The sequence below is a fragment of the Peromyscus maniculatus genome, chromosome 4 (assembly GCF_049852395.1).
Source record: "Peromyscus maniculatus bairdii isolate BWxNUB_F1_BW_parent chromosome 4, HU_Pman_BW_mat_3.1, whole genome shotgun sequence".
NCBI lineage: Eukaryota > Metazoa > Chordata > Mammalia > Rodentia > Cricetidae > Peromyscus > Peromyscus maniculatus.
The window spans coordinates 45,039,560-45,064,453 of record NC_134855.1 but is presented as its reverse complement, the minus strand read 5'-3'; the positions used below and the strand labels follow the sequence as shown (position 1 = coordinate 45,064,453).

Below are 24,894 nucleotides of genomic sequence, written 5' to 3'. Positions count from 1 at the left end.
AACAAGGAATAGGAGACCATGGTAAATGAAGACCACATGAGAAAAGGAAGAAACAAAGAGCTAAAGAGGCCCACAGAAATCCACAAAGATACCCCCACAAAAGACTGCTGGCAATGGTCGAGAGACAGCCGGGACTGACCTACTCTGGTGATGGGATGGCCAAACACCCTAATAGTTGTGCCATAAACCCCATCCAAGGACTGAGGAATCTGGATGCAGACATCCACAGCTAGGCCCCTGGTGGAGCGCTGGGAGTCTAATTATTGAGAAAGAGGAGGGTGTATATGAGCAAGAATTGTTGAAACCAAGGTTGGATAAAGCACAGGGACAAATAACCAAATGAAGGGATTTTAGATTTTCAAAAGCTTAAGCCACCCCAGAGTTTCTCCTTGCTGCCTGTGGATCCAGATATAGAATTCTCAGAAACTTCTCCACCAACATGTCTGCTTGCATGGGACCATACTCCCCACCATAATAATGTACTAAACTGCTGAAACTATAAGCCAGCCCCAATTAAATGCTTCCCTTTATAAGAGTTGCTGTGGTCATGGTGTCTCTTCACAGCAATAGAACAGTGACTAAGACAGTTGTTTTTTGAGATGAAAGATTGGAGCCCCTAGTGCAGTTTAGTGTCTTGAAGTAATGTGATGCTGACACAAAGAATAACAGAGAGGTTAATTTGTTTAAAGTGCTGGGATAATTATAATGGAAAGAGGGTACTTAATAGCTTTCTGCAATGCCAGCAAGCACAGAAATTTAATTTGACCTGAAGAGTGTGTCTGTGAAAAGAGAGGATTGCTTTAACAACAGAACCATCTATTCAATCAGGTAGTCAATTCTTTCTTAAACAGGTTTTTGGAGCATTGCTATTTTGAAGATTAAGAATACAGAGAAACCGACAACATTGATATTCTTAACCTTGCTCCCTGAGAACCTACTGGCAATGATTACTATGTTGCAATAATGTTACTATTAAATACTAATCATGGAATGAAAGCTCAAAGCTTATTACTTTGTTCTAGGAATGAATGTGGTCACTTTACAAATATGGGTATATCTATCCTCAGAGTAATATGAGAAAAACTTGGTCAGCATCTAATTTTTAAGTTAGGTAATGAGTCGAGTTGTCCATTTACTCAATATCAACATTTGGTCAGTGTAGGAACCAGAACTGAAATCCAAGGAGCTGGTGCTTAAGTTCATGTTTGACCTGTTATGGTGAACCCATTAGCATTTCTACTATCTATAGCAATGTGATGTGAACTTCATATGGCTCTAGGCGACCACATTTGTGTGACTCTGGTCAACTGAATGAACTTCACACACTTCAAGGGTGGTTAGAGTTCTAGAATCAAGGAACATATTTCAGAGGTCTTTCATAAACATTTTAGAAATGAATGGTGGGAGGTTGAAAGAGACAGTTGTGTGTGTGTGTGTGTGTGTGTGTGTGTGTGTGTGTGTGTGAGAGAGAGAGAGAGAGAGAGACAGAGACAGAGACAGAGAGAGACAGAGAGACAGACACAGAGAGAAGCATATCATTTGCAAACATTTTCTAACTTCAAGAGATTAAAATGCAAAGACTGTATTTATAAATCCTATTTTATATACCAACCCTGGAATCTTTTTCCATATATGTCCTTAGAATTATCCTGTAGGAATTGTGTTGCTATTATTAATATTTAACTTTAAGCTTTATCAATGCAAATATTCACACAAGTGTATGTCAGACTCCCTCATTTTTACACAAAGTAACATGATGTATTATTACAATATCATAGATACTAGTTGTTATTTGAGGACTACTCATAGCTCTTTGAACAGCCAAATGATTTTTTATCAAGAATATGAAAAAATAGAGAAAAATATAGAAGCATAGGTACTACTATGCTTTATGGAAAAGAATGTGTACAAAATATAAAAACACATATGCTGTGTGCACATGTAAGGATAACTCAGCTTAACTGAGAGAAAAGGAAATAACAGAAAAGACAGGGCCAAGAAACTGTGATCAGTTAAACTGTGGTGACAAAGTAAATAAAAGGGGTAAAGATGAAATTTTAAGAGATAATTTATTGCTTATATTTAGAAGGCTGGGGACCTACAAATAGTAGTTTTGAGTTAAAAATTGCCAGAGATGGATTAGAATTTTTTTTTTTTTGAGAAATAAAGGGAGTATCTCAGATGTGGACACATGCCTTCCAAATTTCACTTCTCTCAATTTTTAGAGCCAAAGCATAGCTGTGGTCTGGCTCTGTATGGTGGAGAGATGGTGATTCTTAAAATTATTTCTGCTCCAGAATGAGTCAGTGGCTGAAAGTGGACATGCTCTCACACAACTCCACCCCTAAAAATAAATGTTTTGCATTCCTGCAGGACACAGTGGATGTTGCCTATTAAAGAAGTCATGGCTCCCACAGGGTCCTGCCTCTGTCCTAAGCACCTTGGGAAGGTGCGGCGCAGGGAAATGTCTGCGTGCTGACTGTTGCTGTTGGCCTTCCCGCTGTGTTGCCTCCTGTGTTCCAGTGGAGACTCCTACTAGACATTGCCCAGCAGAGAAACACCTGCCTTCTGCCTTCTGCCCTGGGCAGTGTGCAGGGGAAATGCCTCTGTGTGTAGCAGAAGCAGAGGCAATGCAGCTAGGAGAAGCCTGCAGCTGCAGCAGAGAACCTTGACTAATATGAACGAACTCACTATAATCAATCTCTCCCTTTCCGGGAATACCCCCACTTCACTGGGACCCCTGAATAGACATTCAAAAGTTTCATTCGGGGAGCTTTAACTTTACAGAAATGTTTTTGCATTATTTCCTGGCCCACTTAATTATATAGGTGGCTCTTCATATACTTCTAATTATTTGTGTAAGTGGTTTACAAGTTAGTTAACTTAAATCTGAATTCTTATTATGGTGTCAGTGCTGACTTAAAACAAGCAAAAGCCAAATAGTGATGCTAATAAAGTTAATGCATTAAGTCCTTTAAATGTGACTCTGCTTATGGAAATCCTAGGTACTTTATGATCTCATATCATTTCAACACAATTAAGTTCTTATAGATTAAAAACAAGAATAACAATTGCTACCTGAACATTTTTTTTTATATTCAGTACAACCTTATTGAACTTCTGACACATATCAAACGTGGGTGGAAGCTATAATATTAAACTGTGCCTTCAAACACATTAGGCTTATGACATGATTATTTTTGATCTATTAATGACCACATAGGAACATTCAATACCAATTGAATCCCCACAAAAAAAAATTTTTTTTCTTGTGCTGTATTTAATCTTATATGTATACCTGAAGCACTTTGGCAATTATTTACTTTTCAACAACCAGATACATCTTGGCAATGCAGCAATATCCTGTGTCCAATTTGAAAAAACGTGAAAGAAAGAGATGGACTTGACACCTTGCCCGAAAGAGCAGTGGAAAAGGACAGGTTCACAAAGACAAACCAGCCGAATGAGGGAGTGACTCCCATCTGGAGGAGAAGGAAGAAAAACCCGAGGGTGCACTGGAGCAGAAGGTGACTGCCGCCGCTGCCGCTATTTGAGTGTTTGTAGACTTCATGGTCATATTGCCTTTTAGACAGTTGTTTTAATTTCAAGAGAAACGTGGAACACAATATGAAAAGTAACAAAAGGCTGCTTCTGTTTTTAAAAAGAAAACAACAACAAAAACAACACAGGATCTATCAAGATGCACATCCTTCCAAATGTACTCCGTATGGGTACATAGGCAGGGCAGCTATTCCATGAGGACTCCAGGAAAGAGCAGTAACACTGGGGTTAAGCTGAGCTCCTGGGAGTGGGTTTCTAGGGGTTTTGTCTTGACGCTTTGCATGGATAACTCATTCCAGGGTCTCTCTGTAAATCAGTATTTTAAGTTGTTTAAACACCCACAAAGTTCTTTGTGTTATCAGTATAAATTTTTATTATTTTTAGCCACATTTTAAGAGGTACAACTTCACTATTTATTTACTGGTTTATTTACTGTTCTCCCTTGTCCCCTTACCAGTGGTTCTCAACCAGTGGGTCATGACCCCTTGGTAAAACCCTATCTCCAAAACTATTTGCATTACGATCAATAACAGTAGCAAAATAACAGTTATGAAGTAACAGAGAAAATAATTTTATGGTTGGGGATCACCACAACATGAGGAACTGGATTAAAGGCTCTCTGCATTAGAAAGATTGAGAACTATTGCTCTAGACTATTTTCCTTACTATCATTGAGATTCCCAAATCTCACATGGCATTAAATGGGAACTCACTGTCATTTTATGTATCCAAAGAAACACAAACCTCTGTATTTGCTGATTCTAAGGAAATAAAATCTCCGCTGCCTTCACGTCCTGATTGTTCTTACACCTTTATACTTTTACTGACACAAATGGAAAAACACCCTAGGGAGTAAAATTTGCAGGAGAAGGATTCCAAGTTTTTAAATCTGCATTTTACAGGAAGCTTTTTTAAAGGAGAAGGGCTTGTTGCTGACATTTATTACATATCTTGAAACAAATACTTGTTCTTTGTTCCTGATTCTTGTCATTGAAACCTTTGGAGTACCCTTGATGGTGGTGTTGTTCATGGGTTTGCCTGAGAATCTGGGGTGGAGAATGGGACCTAGCTTCAGATGGCAGCAGCTTGCCCAGAAACCCGACCAAAGGAAAAGAAGATTAGTATGTTCTGCAGCTCCTCCTATTTCTCCATAGGGGACAAAGGATTCCAACTGAATTCTACCACAGAAACTTCAAGTGAAGGACTTGGTAAGTTTCTGTTAGTGATAATAGGAAAAAATTGTGAAAGTTCTAAGTTTAATTACATACATGGAGGATGTAAAATAGTAAAGATAGGGACAGTTAATCAGTTAACAGCTCTGAGATGTACCAATAAAATATATTTTAAATCCCCATATATATTTAATATATTTATCATATAAATATATTGAATATATGATGTATTTAATATTTATATTAATAATATTAATAATTAATAATGACAATAAATAAAAGCCTGACTCCAAACTCCAGGTGGTAACCCTTAAGGAGTCATCCATCGGAGCTACTTAAGGCTTCAACCTTTCTGGAATAGATACTTCTTGTGGTCTGTCCTGTCTCAAAGCTGGCCCTACCACCTGTCCCCAGTATAGGCTGAGTTTAGAAACAAGCCATAATTCCCTTCCCCTGAGATATTGCTTTAAAATCTTTCTTTGCTCTAGCTTCCACAGATATTCTGCAATGTCTGACTATGCTTGCTGCTGGTGGGTGTGGGACTTGTCCCAGGGCTTAGTCCTTTTCTGACTAACACTGTTACCACCTCAATGAACCTGTTTGCTCCAGAGATCCCTTAGTCTTGGGAGTGGCCTGGGTAAGGGACTCTCACCTTTCTCAATGCTTTGCCATGAGCATCTCTTCCATGTTATATTAGTATAATTATAACCTTCACAGCATGATAATGGTAGCCAGCAGAGCACACTCCTAAGTGCCATGAGCCATTTTCACTAATTATCAGAATGAGGAGGGTCAGTCGCAACCCATGAACCAGTACTTTGCTAGGAGAAAATGCTGAACTCTCAGTTCCAGAGGCACAGTAATCTTGTGGGATCCAGTCCATGTCTTCTGGGGACCTCGCTAAGGTGAAGCACTAGCATCAGAATTGTGTTGAGTCTGTAGAATGTCCGGTTGGAATCAGGGAACAGGAGAACTGCTTATTTGGGGGAAAAATGCAATGTATGTCTTGGAGGCAGTGTCAGGAATTGAACAACAAAACACCTAATGAAAATATAGAGAGACCAGGTATCTACATGGAATAGATCAGTGTTCTAGAAAAGGCCTTTCTGGATCTGTAAAGGGTGGTGTTTCCCACCACTCTACAGGGGATAAAAGCATAAATTGAATGAACTAATGTTTCTTTCAGAGATGAGAAAAAGTAAAATGTAACTTAATTGAATTTCAAAGGGTGATGAATATTTTCAAAAGACAGAGTGGAGTGCAAATAAGAAGGGACAAGGTAATTAGAAGAAAGTCCAGTCTCACACAGATTGTTAATAAAAAAAAAAAAATCTCGAAACTATCCTGCCATGCACTTTTTGTCAACCCTGCCTCATAAATTATATGTCTGCTTGGTATCAGATGGATCTTACTAATGGTCTCTTTTAGTACTAGTGAGTCTTTGTGTGTGTGTGTGTGTGTGTGTGTGTGTGTGTGTGTGTGTGTGTGTGAGAGAGAGAGAGAGAGAGAGAGAGAGAGAGAGAGAGAGAGAGAGAGAGAGAGAGAGAGAGAGAGAGAGAGAGAGAGAGCGCAGGTCGGGGAGATAACATCAACTGCAGGCCTGAAATTATTCCATTAAGCTTAACAGTTTTCAAGTAAGTAAAAACAAGGCTGCTGCATAGAAGTTTTTAAGCTTTTCAATTGTAGCAAATCCAGAGTGAGAGTTGGAATTCTTGATTAAACAGCAGGGACAGCACTTCTGTAAATAACAGTAAATTATCCATGAACTTGGTGGGCTTTCTCCCCAAAAGCAGACCTGCATAAAGCTAATGCTCCTGCTCCCTATAATCACAGGTGACAGCAGGCCTGTGCTGGCATTTTTGTGGGGACATATTCTGAAGCAAAGCCTCCCGTGATCATTACAGAATGTCGACTTTCATTTTTTCAGGAGCTTGAGGGAAGCTGCACCTAAAACATGCCCAATGCTGGATGAAAGAACCCCCATTCTACCTATACTCCAGACTGCGTTTCCCACCCCCCCAAACAGCTGGCAGTTTGCCAAATTGAAGACACCTGAAACACTGAGTGATATTTAAAAATGGATCTAGTTCTTAGCTGGTGTGTTGATACCAGGAAGGTAAAATATTCAAATATCAAGCAAAGAAGCAGAGAGATATTTAAACGTACAATGCAGAGTTTCTAATTTCTGGCCCAACATTTTCCACTCCTTTGTGATATCATCTAAAACTCTCAACAGGTGTCCTTTCATTTAAAAAATCCATAACTCTGAGTACAGTGGAGGTAAATATTTTACTTGTCCTTAGGCACTTTAACACAAAATTTTAAAATGTTTCAAATAACTTACAGCTTGTCAGTGACCAAATAGAGCTCTGGTAAAAATAAAATATCTTTCAGTTCAGCACCAGCTGGCTAAATTTAAACCCTGCATTATGCAATCTTAAAGTGTCCTTGCTTTTCCACCGTGTCTTGGGAGATTCTCTTCTAATGTTCTCCCAAACCACTTCAGTCTCTTAACATCTGAACACAGCACAACAGGACCAAATTAAGGTGTTCACAGGCAATTGAAGACAGAAAAAAAAAATCCATTTGAAAGTGTATATAGGGCATGATACCTTCAAAGTACAATCTCCCTCTCCTCTATTTGAGTTTGTAGTTACCATAATTAGGGCTGGCAGATCCAACTGGCAATGCTTTCCTTAATTCTGAAAAACATGTAAGAACCTGGTTCTTTAATCCTTACTCCAATAAGACTCCCAGAGGACATAAGCCCATAGCTAGAGCAAAAACTACAGAATCAAACTAAACCTGAAAAAGAATTACTTTTCTGCATTTCTCTTGAATAGTTGAAACTATTTCAGACTCTTTCTGTTCCTCATCAGATTCCATGATATCATTTGTATTTCTTATTTTTTTTAATTTAAAAGACAAACCATATTTTTTTCAGTTTCTCTTCTGGCTGTAAACTTTAGAATAACTTAACTCAGGACTGGCTATTAAGCTTATTATTCTTTAATATTAAACACGAAAATAATTTATTGCAAAAAAATTAACATATGAGATCCTAAATTTCCTATCCAATAAGACTAAGCACAATTATATGAACCAATCCAGACTGATCATGTTCCTTTATAATGATGACAATTGACTTTTAGTCTTCATTGCTCATCAGTGAAAGCAGAACATTTTTTAACCTTCACACACACACACACACACACACACACACACACACACACACACGACTATATTACACATACCTTTGTACCAGAATCCACCCTAACTCCGTGGCAATGATCTATAGACTCACAACTCTTCGCTTAGTAGGCCCCTCCCTGTTTCACATACAGCACTTTTCCCAGTCCCCTGACAGCTACTAGCAGAGTGGAGACCAGCTCCACTGAAGTCTATGAAGCAAGGAGATGGGGCTGCTGAATTTATTTTAGCCCTGTGTCCAAAGGATACAACTTAGCACCTATTTTTAGGAACTGAGCTCTGTATAGGTGGGGCTTGAGTCAACCACTCTTTTCAGAAGTGAATCTCTGAGGGCACACTGCTAAGTAGTGTCCTGGGCAATGTATGCATGGCTCTCACACATGTTCAGTCAATCAAACTCCCTTCTGCAGCCATGACCGCAGCGAAGTCTGAACTCAACATAGTGTAAGAATTAAGTTACGAAAGAAGTGCAGCTATTAGAGCCTTCAATTGCCTGCATTTAAAGATCATTTTACTAGTTTAAGAGTTAGGGATATGAAAATAAAGCAAGCAGAAATAAATAGCCTATTTATTCTTTTGGGATAGTAATAATTGACTTGGGTTCTTTGGAGGCTAAACTTTGATTCTTGTTTTATTTTCATTTGTCTGGAAGGTTGGCTCTTCCTGTGTGAAACGGAATGGCAAAGAATTTGGGATCTTCCTTCCTCAGACTCAGGAGGCTGGAAATATAGAGGGATAACCCTGGGATTAACATAGCATTTTTATTTTTAATTTACAATTTACATACTCTTGATAGGTAAAACTTTTTCAAGTGTTCACTCATAAAGCAAAATTATATTGCAGTGTTTAGAGTTAGAGGAGATCTCTCTTTTTTTTTCTTTTTTTGGTGGCAGATTGGAAGGAAGAAAGAGATGAGAGTCTTTGCAGAGAGAATAAAAAACCAAACAAACATATTATTTGCATTAAATTATCTGGCACAAGGCAGAGTCATTTCACATGCTCCTGAGAGAATTCTATTAAAGACCCATTGCTACCATCCTTTCTCAGGACACCCTGCTAGCCCAACTGGAGATGGATAGAAGTCAACTAGTGTTACCCTTCAACTCCACACTGGCAGGATCTAACAAATTCTAAGTAAATATAAATTACCCAGTTCACCAACGTTAATCTCTTCTGTAACTTCCACACAGTGGTGTCCTTTGTGTGCCCGGCTGGTTTTACAACAAACCCAAATAAAGGCAATTGTCCCCAACTTGAAGAAAGCATCTTACTGATACACTGTTTATTACATCTAATTTACAAGTAAATGTCTAAACATATTATGTTCAAGGAAAAAGCACATGCTTTTTCATGTATAATATTAGTTTTCATTTAATTTAGTACAATTAATGATATTGAGGTTTATTAGCTCTAAATAACGTTTATGAAATGGTCCTGAATATCCACAAGATTTTCCAGTGTAATCTATTTCAAGTTTTACTTATGAGTATATGTGGTTACTGTGAGGCATGAAATCCTTTGAATTTAAAATGATTAATATTTAATGAGATTTTAAAATTTAGTTCCTCAATTGTACTAACTATGTTTCAAGTACCCAGTTCCCACTTGTGGCATGTGGTTCTGCATTGAGAATGCTTTTATCACTCAGAAAGTTCCACTGTACATTGTTCAGATCACCCAGGGTCTCAGCACAGTTTTCCACAAACCGTGTTCTATTCTGTTACCTGAACAAGTTCCAAATCCTTATGCATTCTAATATACTCAACGTTGACTAAACTAGAGAAGTTCAAGAAACATTGTATGGCTGTTGCTAAGATTAAATGAGACAATAAATTATTACATTTATAACATTACTAATCCAGTATATTATTTCTCAGTAACTCATGTTAATGCATTATGTTCATAAGAAAATGATAGTAGATCTAAAATCATAATAGTTATGAGATTAGTCCTGAAATATAAATTAGGTAGACTTTATTCTGTTTTGTTTTTTATTTGGTTACTCTTTTGAAATATAGTTAATTGCTCAAATATCTGATGTCTGGCTTCATCATCTCTCTTACTCAAACACACTCTTTTTTTACTTTACTGACTAGTTTCTTGATTTGATTTTTCAAGTTTCATTCACAATGTTCTCCTCTCAAAATTTCTATTATTGGCTTTCAAGGAAAACTTTTCTGATTTAAATACAAATACAACATGTGAAAAAATAATGATTAAAGTAGATATATTTAGCTTGGTTTGAATAATGTACTATATATATTGAAGTATCACATGGTAACTAGTAGTACAATTTTCATATTTATATATATTGATTAAAATAATTTAATTAAAATTTTAAAATGAGCTAAGTTAGTTAACACATTCATTACTTGAGGTGGTTATAGATGGCAGATAAGCTTGTGAAAGACACTTCACACCATTTTTCATTAGAAAAATGCAAGTAACAACTGTGAAGTGTGAATACATAACTGTTGGAAAAACTGGTATATCCAGTACATGAAAACAACACATGTGTAGAAAGATCCGATGCCCTGGGAACCCTCATCCACTGCCAGTAACAATTTAAAAGGAAGAGCCATTGTGGAAGATGCTTTGTGGTGATATTTTGTTTGTGCTGAAATGTGATTTTATTTGTATGTTAATAAATAAAGTTTGTCTGGAGATCAGAGGTCATAGCGAGCCATAAACAGAAGTCAGGCAGTGGTAGCACAAACCCTTAGTCTGATCACATGGCAGGCAGAGTCTCTGTATGGTCAAGGACATAGCCAAACATGGTGACACACGCCTTTAATCCCAGTACCAACCATAGAGGACCTGGAGGTCTGTAGAGACAGGCAGTGGTGAGGAAGTCATGTGGCTGGGCTTAGAGACAATGAGAAGGCAGAACAGGAAGACAATAATAGCACAGGTTATACAAGAAGAAGCTCTCTCGGGAAACTATGGTGTGGTGGTAAGCTTAGGCTAGTCGTGGCTATGTGCTATTTCTCTGATCTCTTTGGCTATTACCCCTGTATTTGGCTCTGTGTTTCTTATTTAATAAGACTGTTTAGAAATTCATCTACAATGCTTGGTGGTTACTTATGAAAAAACTAACACATTATTACATGTAGCCCAGCATGAAGTTAAAACCTCACATACACTTAAAAAAACCTGCACATGGATATAGGTAGAATTTTAAGAGATATTTTCCAAAACTTGGAATCAACTTATCTGTTCTTCATTAGATCAATAACATTTGTTACAATTAGAAATGAGAATACTACTCAGTGCTACAGAAAGACATTGAGGAAAAATAAATTTTAAGTCCACTATGAAGATCTACATAATATATTTCTTCAATTTTATGACATTCTGGGAAAGAGAAAACTATGGAAAAATAAGTTTGTAAGGGTGAAGGCTAAAACAGAGGCTCTTTCTCAATGACACCGTACTAGTGGCTATGTGCTATTTATTATACATCTGTTAATCCCAGTGAATCAATATTAATGTATAGACTTTATGTGATCAAAGTGTGTCAGTGTGGATTTATCAAAATTATAAGAAATGTTCTACTCTGCTTGAGGACATTGATGATGAGAAGGTCTATGCACAGGGAGATGGACAGAAAATTTCACATATTCTGTTCAGTTTTATGACTCTAAAGCCATTCTAAAAAGAGTCCATTAATGCTTCACAAGAAAAGTCATGTATGTTCTTATTTCTGTATTTTTTCTTTAAAAATAACCTTAGACTACATAAAAGGATTATGCCATAGATTTGATTGTGTTATATATATTTATTTTTTCTTGCTCTCAAAAAAACCCACATTGACACTATTTCCTATAAAACTGATAATTAGGAAAGTTAAATAACCTTCTTCTCAAAGATAAAAATTAATAATAGGCAGAAAATGGGCATTGAACTTAATTTTGTTGATTCTCTATGTTCACATTTTTTAGAGACATTATTTATCCTGCCTGTAATTTAAAAGTTTCAAACATTATTATGTGCCAAGGTAATAAGCTTTGAGAAGGACAAAATCCTCCCCATATTAATAGATGCTGAGATGAAGGCTCAGTGCCTGCCTTCAATATCTAGGCTCTCTGTGCAGGGTATCAAAGTAAGCTACTGGGGCATTCTAGAGATAGGAGGGGACTGACTTAAAGTTGGGCCAACTATATTTCAGTTACCATATATATAATCTCTGGACCAAAGAGGCCCATCTAGTAGCTTTATAATTAGAATAAATATTTATTACTCAGCATATTTAAAATACTTGCCTACCAGTTAGGACTAGGAATCTGCTTTGAATACTACAGGTGTCAGAGTGACCCATTTGTGTATTTCTTGTGCAAGAATAAAGTCTTAGCAAAATGAATTGTGGCTAAATTTGATTAATTATAACCTTTATCTATTAAATTTTAATCACGTTGAAAGTATGTCATAGTATTAAGGAAGCATGATAAGGTGATTATGTGTATATGACTCATTTAAATCATATCTCATAATCTTATGTAGGGTGATGATCCACTTGACAATGCAGACTAGGGAACTTCAGAGAATGAAATCAACACTATTAATAACTATGCCAACACACAGAGTAAGCTCGGGGTGTCTGGGGCAAAGACATCTGTAAACACTTGACTAATAAGCCAAATGTAGATCCTCTTGACTCATTTGTGAGTACACATTGAAGGATTTTCAAATGATGTATCTCTCAATATAAAACAACAAAATAAAAGCAGTTTTTGTACTGAGAACTTCATTGTAGATCATCTCTATCCTTTAAATAGGGATCCTTTAAATAGGGATTTATATATTTATATATATAAATCTTCTAATGAAGGATGAAAAACTCTAGAGAATATTTTATTTTGATTCATGAGAAAGAAATAATATGTTGAGGAAGGTTCTCAATTAAAGATGACAAGGAACACATATGCTGGATGTGTTTTTATTAACAACCAATTAAAATAGAAAAAAGTACTCATATAGGATGTTGGATTGCTTGAGACAGAGGCAGAGACAGAGAGGGGACAGATGAAGAGGTATGGGAATTCAATTATATGAAAATATCTCTTATATTCGAAGAGACTTGGAGTTTTGCTGGATCTCACAGTCTAGTTTATAATATACCTTAAGCTCACTTAAGGTTTGACTGATATCCTGCTGTGTACTCAGCCTGTTTGTTTAACCTGCCTTTAAGAGAACAATATTAGCCGGGCGGTGGTGGCACGCGCCTTTAATCCCAGCACTCGGGAGGCAGAGCCAGGTGAATCTTTGTGAGTTCGAGGCCAGCCTGGGCTACCAAGTGAGCTCCAGGAAAGGCGCAAAGCTACACAGAGAAACCCTGTCTCGAAAAACCAAAAAAAAAAAAAAAAAAAAAAAAAGAGAGAGAACAATATTAAAAACCAAACTTGCTTCTTACTTGCATTGAATTTCACATAATCACCCTTTATAACCTAAGTTAACATATAGCTTAAGTCTTTATGTACTCTTCCATACCCTGATCCAGAGAGCAGTGTGTGTGTGTGTGTGTGTGTGTGTGTGTGTGTGTGTGTGTGTGTATTATGGTAAACATTTGCTGAAAAGAGCAAATGGGTTGAAAAACAACCTTATACAACAAATATCTGCCACATATGTTAAAAGCAGCATATAGATATAGCATGAAAGGGTATGTTTACTACTGATTGTTTTGGGATCAGTTGGAGTAAGTAATTTAATCCTTTGTAAAACTATGTGAAATATTTTGTAAACTATTTCCCCATCCCTTCCCCATGAGGTATTTTCTGTTATGGTCAATAAATACAGAACAAAGCTCTTTGGTAGGGGCAGCATTAACAATAGCAATCCCAGGTAGAGAGATTATATATAATTTCACTATGTTAAAATTAAGACCTTCCTTTTTTGTTAGACTTTTGCTAGAGTTTTCCTGCTTTGCCCACAGTCAGGACAAATCTTTGTCACCTGCCAGTCCCACAGCCGCTCAGACCCAACCAAGTAAACACAGAGACTTATATTGCTTACAAACTGTATGGCCGTGGCAGGCTTTTGCTAACTGTTCTTTTATCTTAAATTAACCATTTCCATAAATCTATACCTTGCCACGTGGCTGGTGGCTTACCGGCGTCTTCACATGCTGCTGGTCATGGCGGCGGCTGCAGTGTCTCTCCGCCTCAGCCTTCTGCTTCCCAGAATTCTCCTCTCTCCTTGTCCCACCTACTTCCTGCCTGGCCACTGGCCAATCAGTGTTTTATTTATTGACCAATCAGAGCAATTTGACATACAGACCGTCCCACAGCACTTCCCCTTTCTTTTTTTTAAAAGGAAGGTTTTAACTTTTACACATCTCCAAAGTCAGCTTGGTATATTTGGGAATTTGGGCGTAGCTTCTCTTACTACTTCCTGCTGGAGGGGGGCGCTGTATCTTATGGGGACACAAAGAAAATTTTAGGACCATGGAGTAGTCCGTGAGACCGTATCGTCTGAGCCAGTTGCCTTGAAACAATTCTGGATGTTGGATCATCTGGGCCATGGTGTCATCGGAGACCTTTCAGGTGGTCTTGGCTGGTCAAACCTGATGTATCTTAATCTGGAACAAATCCATAGCCTCTGGCTTTCTGTGGAAACAAAAGCAGAGCCTCCTTTCCAACGCAACATATCCTTACATCCAAATTTTGAAGTTAAGGTACCTTTAAAACACACATTTTGGCATAACTCAACAGCTTTTGCAATCAAATGTTTCTCTTCAGTTACGAATATCAAAGAGAACATAATCCAGATTCTCTGTGTGGTAGCCATCTTTATGTGGCTTATGTTTTATATTTCCTTGAGCCTATTGCTTTAAACTGCAGCCTTTTAAGCCTGAAACGGTGCTGTGGCTGCTGGCTCCGCCCACTTCAGCGTCCCAACATGGCGGTGGTACGTTTTCCGCCAGCTCTGGGAGCCATCGTGGGTCTATGCTTTTATCCAAGCAGCATGTAGCCCAGAAACCTCTTTTTTTGTACTAGCAAAGGCTAAATCCACCATGCAGCTTAATGTGCCACTTGCAGAGGCCTCATTCCCGCCATACTGCAGATCGAGCTTGCATGCTAGGAACCCGCCAGTAGCTCAAACCGGCAGGCTGCCACTCATTTGAGAGAGACAATTAGGAAGCTGTTTTTAGTTCCGTTTTAGAATCTTTTCTCAGGTTTTAGGTGGAAACTCTTGCCAACACGTTGGGCGCCATTTTTTGCTAGAGTTTTCCTGCTTTGCCCACAGTCAGGACAAATCTTTGTCACCTGCCAGTCCCACAGCCGCTCAGACCCAACCAAGTAAACACAGAGACTTATATTGCTTACAAACTGTATGGCCGTGGCAGGCTTTTGCTAACTGTTCTTTTATCTTAAATTAACCATTTCCATAAATCTATACCTTGCCACGTGGCTGGTGGCTTACCGGCGTCTTCACATGCTGCTGGTCATGGCGGCGGCTGCAGTGTCTCTCCGCCTCAGCCTTCTGCTTCCCAGAATTCTCCTCTCTCCTTGTCCCACCTACTTCCTGCCTGGCCACTGGCCAATCAGTGTTTTATTTATTGACCAATCAGAGCAATTTGACATACAGACCGTCCCACAGCAGTTAGACAGAAAAGGGGAACTGCTGGGGGATATCTTTCTGTATGCTGTGAATATGTGTGGCCCCCACTGGATAACAAATAAAGCTGCATTGGCCTATGGCAGGGCAGAATAAGGTTAGGCGGTATATTCAAACTGAAGACTGCAGGAAGAAGAGTAGAGTCAAGGGAGACATGAGCCCACCACAGAAGGAGCAACAATGTGCCCACAGACCGATAATGCCACGGCCACACCGAGGGACTGAGCAGGACACAAAGAAAATTCTGACGACAAAGGACAGTTAGATACAGATATAAATTGATCCAAGTCATCTGAAAGAAAGGCCACATGTAAACCAATATTAAGCCAATAAATGTAAAGTAAAAAAAAAAACGTAAAGCCAAAAAATGTAAAGTACAGTTTGATACAGTAGAGGCAACCATAGACACACAGGGAATAGGAACAGATCATATTCACATAACAGAAAGATTATAGACAAGCCAGACACCACAGACCACAGAGAGAAGGAAGACTTTGGGAGAGAAGTGGAGGAGTAACACTTGGGCTTACTCTTGGTCAGGTTGATTCAAGGGGAAGTGATGAGTTTTTATTCTGTAATGTTATGCTGACACATGTTGGTACCTTAAAGGCTATTCTTAATGTATTGTACATAAATTCACATATCATTGCTGGTCTGCTTGATGATGGAAGTTGATAGTATAGCTCTTAAAATTAGCTTATTCTGAACTAATTGGAAAATATAAAGAAACTGATCTCATAGAAAGGCTGGGAGTAGAAAGGCTGGAGAAGGTAGGCAGCTGGTGGACATGTACCCTACTCATGACATGAGCGGCTGTCAGAGTTTACTAACAATAGCAAGATGTGTTATGAGACTGTACTGTTATATATGACTGTAATAGGCTTTGAAAAAGGTAGAAAAGTTATATTGAAAGTTTCATCATTAATATTAATGGCTCAATAAAGGTAATGTTATTTGTGATTTAAAAATTATATAGTTCAATTTAAACAGGGACAAAAACATTACAGAATACCTCATAAAAGTAAGTTTAGTTTTTATGAGAGAGGTAAACTTAGTTTAAAAAATTAAAACACTGTTAAATATCTGATAATTTTCATAAACCTGATTTTTAAAAAAGATCCATAAAAATAGCTTCTTTGAAACTATATTAGATGTTACTACAAAAAAATTATAGAATAGATTGAAAACACACACACACACACACACACACACACACACAAAGAAAAAAATAAAAGTAAACTACATTGGGAAAAATGTGAAATCCAGTAAGAAAATTGAAAAGTTACTTGATATGATAGAAAAGAGTTTAAAAATTAATTTCACTCAATGAAATGTGGGAAAATCTTAAATCCCATATCATAGAAGCAAAATCAAAGATGAAAAAGATGATCTAGATAATGATGTGTACAAAGGACAGAGACATGATCAAAGAAATGTAACTATTTCTGAGGAAGAGAAAAATAGCAAGGAAATAAATAATTAAACTTCAAATAAAAGATAAAGATTTTGGGGTGAAGAAAGACTTGAGATGATTTATAAAAAATTTGATTCATCAAGATAACAAAGACTTAGTGTCTCTTAAAAAGAAGGAGATAAAAATCACAGAATCTTGTAAGACATTAAAAGGGAAGTAGCCAATTAAAAATGGAAAAGTACTTAAACAGATACTTCACAAAATATACAAAAAATATTTTAAAAACCCAAACAAACAAACAAAAAACGCTACTCTACATGGGAACTATTATTAGTGAACAAGGGAACGGTAACTAAGTCTACAATAAACTATGAGACATTCCTACTAGAATGGCTAAATACCTGCAGCAGTAATTAAAGATGATGTGAAAGATGAAGAAGAAGATGATGTGGAAGATGTAAAAGAAATGTTCTCTCACATTGCTCGTAAGAGAGCAAATGGCCAAGCCATGATGAAAAAGGTTTCCCAACTATTAACCAGTATCTTATCTTAGCATATGTCTAATACAAGACATGAAAATCCAGACCCCCCCCCCGCCAAATCTAAAAAACATATTTTATAATGGTTTAGCTGTGAACGACCCCAAACAAGAAACAGCCTGATTATCAATAAACAAGAGAATAAAATATCAATTTTGGGTGTTCACAAATAAAGTGCTATTTCAGTATTTAGAAAAGAAAGGGAGGGCTGATGTGAGCATACTTCACATTAGATAAATTGTAAAATCACACAGAAGGAAAGGAGAACTTGACAACTTAATTTTATAAAATTCTAGAATAAGGAAAACCAATAGATATGATTAAAATCAAATTGTAGTTACTTGTATCTTGGATTTGATTAATTGGGAGTGGGCACTAGAGAACGTTCTGAGGCAACAAACCTCGTTGAAATGGCTGTCAACATTGATGGAATTTATTGTATGTGAGAGGCTTGGTTAGCAGCTAGTGGATTATGGGGGAATCAGCCACACCAGTGGATTAATCTATTGATGAATTCATAGCTGAATGGACTTTCAGGAGCCTCAGCTAGGCTGAAAGAAATAGGTCACTGGAGGGGTGACTTTGTAACATCTGTCTTTTCCCTTTGCCCTTCCTATCCTGTCTTTCTCCATCTCCTAACTCCTGAGAGGAGTCTTTGCTCCAGCATCACCCCATGCTGACATACTACCTTACTATGCATTCACTCAGAACTGTCAGTTAAAATACATTTCCCTCTTTCACTTCCTTTTCCCATATGTTGTCTCAGGGGTGTAAGTTGATTAAAGTAGGTGTTTTTGCTTAAAGAGTTTTGTATGTCGCCTTATTAAAATTACACATTGACAAAAAGTGGATAGAAGCATCAGTGTAGTAAAAGTTATGATTCAAAAATGGTTGGATAGCATAGGAAAAATTACTATTTTGTGTGTATGTGTAACTGTATATATAAGTGTGTGCATTAGTTTGTGGAGCTCAGAGGTCAAGCTTGTATACCACTTCCCTTGATTTTTGAGAGAGAGTCATTCAGTAGGACCTGAGGCTCACTAATTAGACTAGATGTCTAATTACTCACTACTAGTGTGTTTCCAAATTTCCTGTTCTGGGATTGCAAGTCTGGCCACTGTGGATTTTTCCCATTCACATTCCAGGGGTCCTGGGGTTTGACCCTGGGTCCTCATGTTTGTCTTGCAAGCACTGACAAGTATCTCTCCAGCTTCCCACCGGTTTTTAAACAGTGCAGATTTCTATGGATTTAGTAATGTACACATAAATAGAGAAAAAAATTAGGAGGCAATAAATTGGTGTTTTTCTCTGCAAGAAGTATCTGTGATGATGCATGCTTAAACTTTTCTCTGTATTTCAATAGAAGGTGATATGCAGTTGACCTGTATTCAAGAAATGGATCTCTGTATCAATCAACTGCAGATCAGAAACATTTAGAGAGAAGCTGCATTTGCGTGACTGTCTTCCTAAGAAATACAAAATAGCAACTATTTAGATAAAATATTTTAGCAGTTATTACAAGTATCTTGAAATGTATTAAATCATATGGAGATGTAGGGCTTGAGAGATGCCTCAGCACTTAAGAACACTGACGGCTCCTGTGGAGAGAGAATCTACTTTGATTCTCAGCACCCACAAAGGTGTTCACAACTGTCTGTAACTCCAGTTTCAGGAGATTTAATGACCTCTTCTGGCATTGGTGTGAGTGCACATACATATGTGCAGGCAAAACACCCCTATATGTAACATAAAAATAAATAAATCTTAAAGAAAAAATTAAGATATATGGAATGATATCCATAGGTTACATGTTAACACTTTTCTATTTTGTGCAAAGGATGTGAGCATCTGTGGATTTTGGAATCTGTAGAAGGCCTTATTACCAAAGCCCAGCTTTTACTGATGAATGATTCTAATGGTTTAAAAACAATCGGAACAACAAAACAAGCAGAATAAATATTCTTTTCAAGTAGGAAATGCGTGCTTATTTGTCACTAGGTAAGACAGTGTGCACTGTACAGTATAGATGGACTTACTGTGGACTGTTATTTTTTATGTCTTATTTCTCTATTGTATTTTTGACATGAATAGGAAAGGCCTAGCTTGTTTGTGGAATGATTTATTAATCATCTCTTCTCCAGGTTCTCATTTGTCATCCTTGCTCTCTATTTCATAAGACACTGACATATTCTGAGTACTGCTTGACCTTTGTTGATTTTTGGGTAGCTGATTTTTCTTTCCAAAATTCTTGTAGCTTTTTAATTCTTTCCAAAATTCTTGTAGCTTTTTAATTCTTTATTCTAGATATTTAAGATATTTTAGTGAGAAAAGTAACACTATTACATATGACAATAAATAATACGGAAGCGAGTATTATGTATTGTGCCAGTCTCATTCCAGGTTTATTGAAATCATCATATAATCTAAATTGCAGAAGAAATATATGCATTAATTGATAGTTTGCCATTGTCTTTTATCTTTGATTAATGAATTAACAGAGACACAAGAATGTTAAGTACATGGACCAACATATTTACTCAAAGTTTAACAGTCAAAAACTTGAGCCAAAGAGGCTTACACCAAATTTAGTTCTTTCAATTGTCAGACTATCAGCTTTATTCTTTGTAGTAATGGAGAAAGCATTAAGTTTTACATTATCTTTTAGAAATAATTACATAAAATTGTTTTAAGTGACTTCATTTGACATATGATAAACTGTGTTCTTATACTACATTTTGGCAACCAAATGACACAATGCCTCTAAGTGTTTTAATATGTATATATAAATATATATAGTACATTACATTATGTATACAACAAAGTAATAAAGTACTGGTTGTCTTTCCACCACTCTCTGCTCCAAAGCCACCCTCTGTGGCTCAGCCTGTGATATTAGAACATTCCTCCTCTGAGAGAAGGCAAAATGATAAGCTTCTTCATGGAATTAGGAAAGGGCCCCAGAGGCACACCAGAAGAGAAATGGCTCTTGCTTTCTGTAACATGTCTCTTAAAGGCCCCTGCAGTGTGAGTTGACTACTGGCATCTGGCAGCTCTCCATGGTACCTCCTTTGAATCCTGGAGGATAATTGTCTAGTAGAGACTCTCAGAGGAGGACTTCCTCACACAGTGTGTCCCATTGAACCCTTTCCAATCTAGCATGGTACTCTGACATTGGATGAAAGAGTCCTACTATAGACTTTTTTTCCTGTACACTGTATGTTGCATGTGATGGTCAACATTAATTGTCACCTTGATGGAAACTAGAATCACCAGTGTGGAAAGAAATCTTGATTATGTTCATTGATGTAAGAAGTCCCATCTTAATTGTGGAAGATACCACATCCTGGTCATATGATCCTGCATGTATAAAACAGAGAAAGTGAGCTGGACAGTGGAAAGCATGCACTCATCACTTCCTGCTTCTCGTCTGTGAGTGCCATGGGAACAGCTCCCTTGAGTGCCTGTAGCTGCCACTATCCAGCAGAATGGGCTATAACCTGGAACAAAGTAAACCCCCTCTCTCTTAAGTTGCTTTTGTGGGAAAGCAACTTTGGGACATGCTTCATACTGTGAAAGTTGTAAGGGAGAAATAGAAGAAAATATTGGGAAAATTATGTCGTTTCAGACAGTAGTACGTTAGTGCATTTTCACTTAGCTGTTTCAGCTACAGTTTGGGAAGATATTTACCCATTGTAACAAAGGAAGTCACACATTTATCAATTCTTCTTTTGTTATTTTCAAAAGTAGATTCTAGAGGCAAACACTGTTCACGTTACAGCATAAGCAGAGCAGTGTGTTAAAGCATTTCATGTTGATGAATAGCTTCATATTCATGTAATAACTTTATTTTCAGGGAAGAGCAATACCTATCATGGGGATTTGTACACAATTAAAAACTTCTAAACAATCTTTACCAAACTTCCAAGAAGATATCAAGCTGAACTGTGTTACTATGGCAAAGACAAAACTACAGTTTTTCTTTTTCCATAAGTACTTAGAACTACACACTCACATGTGTATATACATTTCATGTGTATTTGTCTATTACAATTATGTTAATAATGATCCTCAGTTACCCTGTCAAACTTCATTGTTTCCTTTCAAAGTGTATTAAAATAATGGTGCTGTGCAAATACTGTTTGCAGGAGGAAGGAAGGGCAAAGAGTCTGAAATATCAAATGCTTTCATTTTAGTGTCTCCCTTTTCTCTGTAATGTTTATCTATTTGATGTTTTGAGAGAAAAACTGACTTCCAAAGGGTTACACATGTTAATGTATGTTATAATGTTTGCATAGACTTCTTCACTCTGCTCAATGCAGATTAAGACTATGAGTACAAATTTGATTTTGACTTTGAGATGGAGGAACATCCCAGTGAACATAGCAATATTAAAATTACATCCTATAAAGAATAATGAATTTTTCTAAAAATACAGGTAAAACATTTATTTATAGATGATGGAATAAATAGAGCAGAAAATAGAAAAACAAAACAAACTAACAAAGCATCACATGACTTAATTCTTGAAAGTGGAAAAGGTGTAAGGAGTAGAACAACACTGCATTAAGTAAGTATCCCAGTCCTTGTGAGTTCTACTTTTTCAAGAACACCATGTGGATGGTATATAGTGTGCTGTATCAATATTGACAATGCCAAATCAAATTCTGTGCTCTTAGTGAACCCAATTCCTTTTGTTGCCAATAAAACAATACACCAAATGTTTCTAGGTAGCATTTCTCAAGTGAAGATGAGTGGACTAAATGGGACACTCTACAGTGTTCACAGCAAGATCTCTCTCTCTCTCTCTCTCTCTCTCTCTCTCTCTCTCTCTCTCTCTCTCTCTCTCTCTCTCTCTCTCGTGTGTGTGTGTGTGTGTGTGTGTGTGTGTGTGTGTGTGTGTTTAGTTTGGTTTTGGTTTTTCTTTTAAATTTGGTTTTGTTTTCGGCAGGGGTGTTGGCAAGGGCAGAGGACGAATGCAAGGGGACAAGTGAAGGAGGAGATAAGTGGGGTTGGAATGCATGATGTCAAATCCACAAAGAATCATTAAAAGTAAAAAAAAAAAGAAGAAGAAACCATGAATATGCTAAATATGGGTATTTTTACACAGAATAAGAAAAAAAAAAGAAGGCAACAAGAGCCTAAAATAAGCCAGGGTGTTTGGAAGAGGGAGATAAAAAATGTGTTCATCAAAAAAAAAAAAAAAAAAAAAAAGCCGGGCGGTGGTGGCCCACGCCTTTAATCCCAGCACTCGGGAGGCAGAGGCAGGCGGATCTCTGTGAGTTCGAGGCCAGCCTGGGCTACCAAGTGAGTTCCAGGAAAGGCGCAAAGCTACACAGAGAAACCCTGTCTCGAAAAACAAAAAACAAAACAAAACAAAAAAACAAAAAAAAAAACAAGAAAACGTATTCATGACCACTATGCCTTTAGCTAAGGGGTAACTATTTCCTCATCTATTTTTATTAACCAACAAAAGCCGCATTTACACACTGTTACAGTTATCGTTTTACATTGATAAATTAATTTCCCATTCCAAGACCCAGTCATTTTCAAGTTATTCTTTCAATATGGCATGTATTTGAGATAATATTTTTAGAAGCACCATGTAGTTTTTGTTTTTGTTGTTGTTGTTTTTTGTAAAGCATAATCCATAGCCAGTCAGTTGTTTTGGAAACTGGGAAGCCATCTAGTCACACACATGGGTACGTGCTATGCAATGAGTGTGACTGATAGTTTATTAGGTACTGAGAGTGAATTACAAAGCCTTGCATCCAAAAACTTACAATTCACAAACTCAGAATACATGGGCACATCTGAGAGATATACCACAAAATAATTCACCATAGTTATTCGTGTCTTGAAGAAATTTTCCAAAGACAAACTTTCAAGGAAGCAAAATCTACATTCTGAATTTCTATTAAAATCAATATAGTTTTGGATTTACACAGTGTGACAAGTCATTTTTATATAATATTTCAATCACTCCTCACAATAGACCTAAGAGACAGTATTAATCTTACTACCTTCTAAGAAGAAATTACAGCCTAATTCTTGACATTACTAGCAATATTTTTATGTTATATAATTTGTGATGTCTAGAAGAATGTTTAAATATAAAAATTTCAAAGAACAAATAAAAATCATTTTTGTTTCATCTTACTATGTTTTATTTTGTCATGTCTGGTCATTATCTCTTAGAAGCCTATTCTTTTCTAATGAGAGACAGAAAGGGAGTGGATCTTTAGATGAGATGAGGTGAGGAAGGACTGGGAAGAGTGGAGGGGAGGGAAACTACAATCAGGATATATTGTATGAGAAAAATCTATTTTTAATAAAAACATAAAAGAGACTAACAAGAGAAGAGTACACAAATTAATTTAACTTTCCCCCCTTTCATTTCTTTTTTTCTTTATTTGGGAAACAGAAACATTGTAAGGAAATAAAAACCTCAATACCTGGGGAAAAGATATGTATTTTATGGTTTGTCTTGATAAAATGGAGAAAATCCAGGAGGAATAATATGGGATGAAGGTACACATATAATCACCTAAGTAAAACAGATAAAATTAATTCTTTCTACACAACATTAAAAGAACACACTAAGTTAACACGTCTTAGAAAATTTCTGTGTTATACCAGCTGAACATTGTCATTGTTTTTAAATAGGTAGAATATTTCATTATAATTGATAAGCCAATTTATCCAGTCCCTCTAAGATATGATAGATATATAGGCTGTATTAACCTTTCTTCATAAAAATCAGTGGTATAATATATATCCTGCATTATTAATATTATACTCAGGTGCAGTCTTTCTTTTAGCTAAAAAGATAAAAGTTGATGTGCAACTGAATGACATTTTGAATGTTAATTAAACTAATATCTCCCAAGAGATTATACTATTTTTGTTCTAGTATAAGCACCTATCTTTATACATTCCACAGCCACACATTGTTAGACACGCCATTGTCTTTGCTTTTCAAATAAGAAAGTTTGTGTCTGAGTTTTATGATAATGTTTATTGCCTTAATTATTAATAGTGATATTCACATTTCATATGATTTTTATCTGTTTCTAATTTACTTTGGTTCTTCATCATTGCCCAATTTTATATTTGATTCTATTTCTGATAGGAACATATTAATATGCTGATAGTTAGGAGTATTGTGAACTTATTCTTTCTATTTTTCTAGTCTTTTAATATTAGTTAATATATTGTTTATGGAGCAGAAGTTTAATGCATTTATGATAATTTATTCTTATATCAAGACTTTGGAGTTTCTTTTTCTAGTGTTCCTTATAAATGCTCTATGAAGCACAACATTATTTTGCCTTTTTTTCCAATTATTTCTTACAGTGTGGAGGTTTGAGTTTTTAGATTTAACTTT

At 36.7% G+C, this 24,894-nt stretch overlaps 1 protein-coding gene across 5 annotated transcripts in view; it reads right to left on the bottom strand.

The window, feature by feature from the left end:
* Xirp2 (xin actin binding repeat containing 2) overlaps positions 1–24,894 on the bottom strand; it is a 143,132-nt gene that overhangs the window by 73,359 nt on the left and 44,879 nt on the right. The window contains exon 1 of one of the 5 annotated variants that reach the window (XM_006972374.4): positions 7,988–8,173. The exons of the other annotated variants lie outside the window; for them this stretch is intronic. The gene's annotated coding sequence lies outside the window, so the exon portion shown is untranslated. Of the gene's footprint in view, positions 1–7,987; positions 8,174–24,894 lie in introns of those variants that run through there. 5 annotated transcript variants of the gene reach the window in all.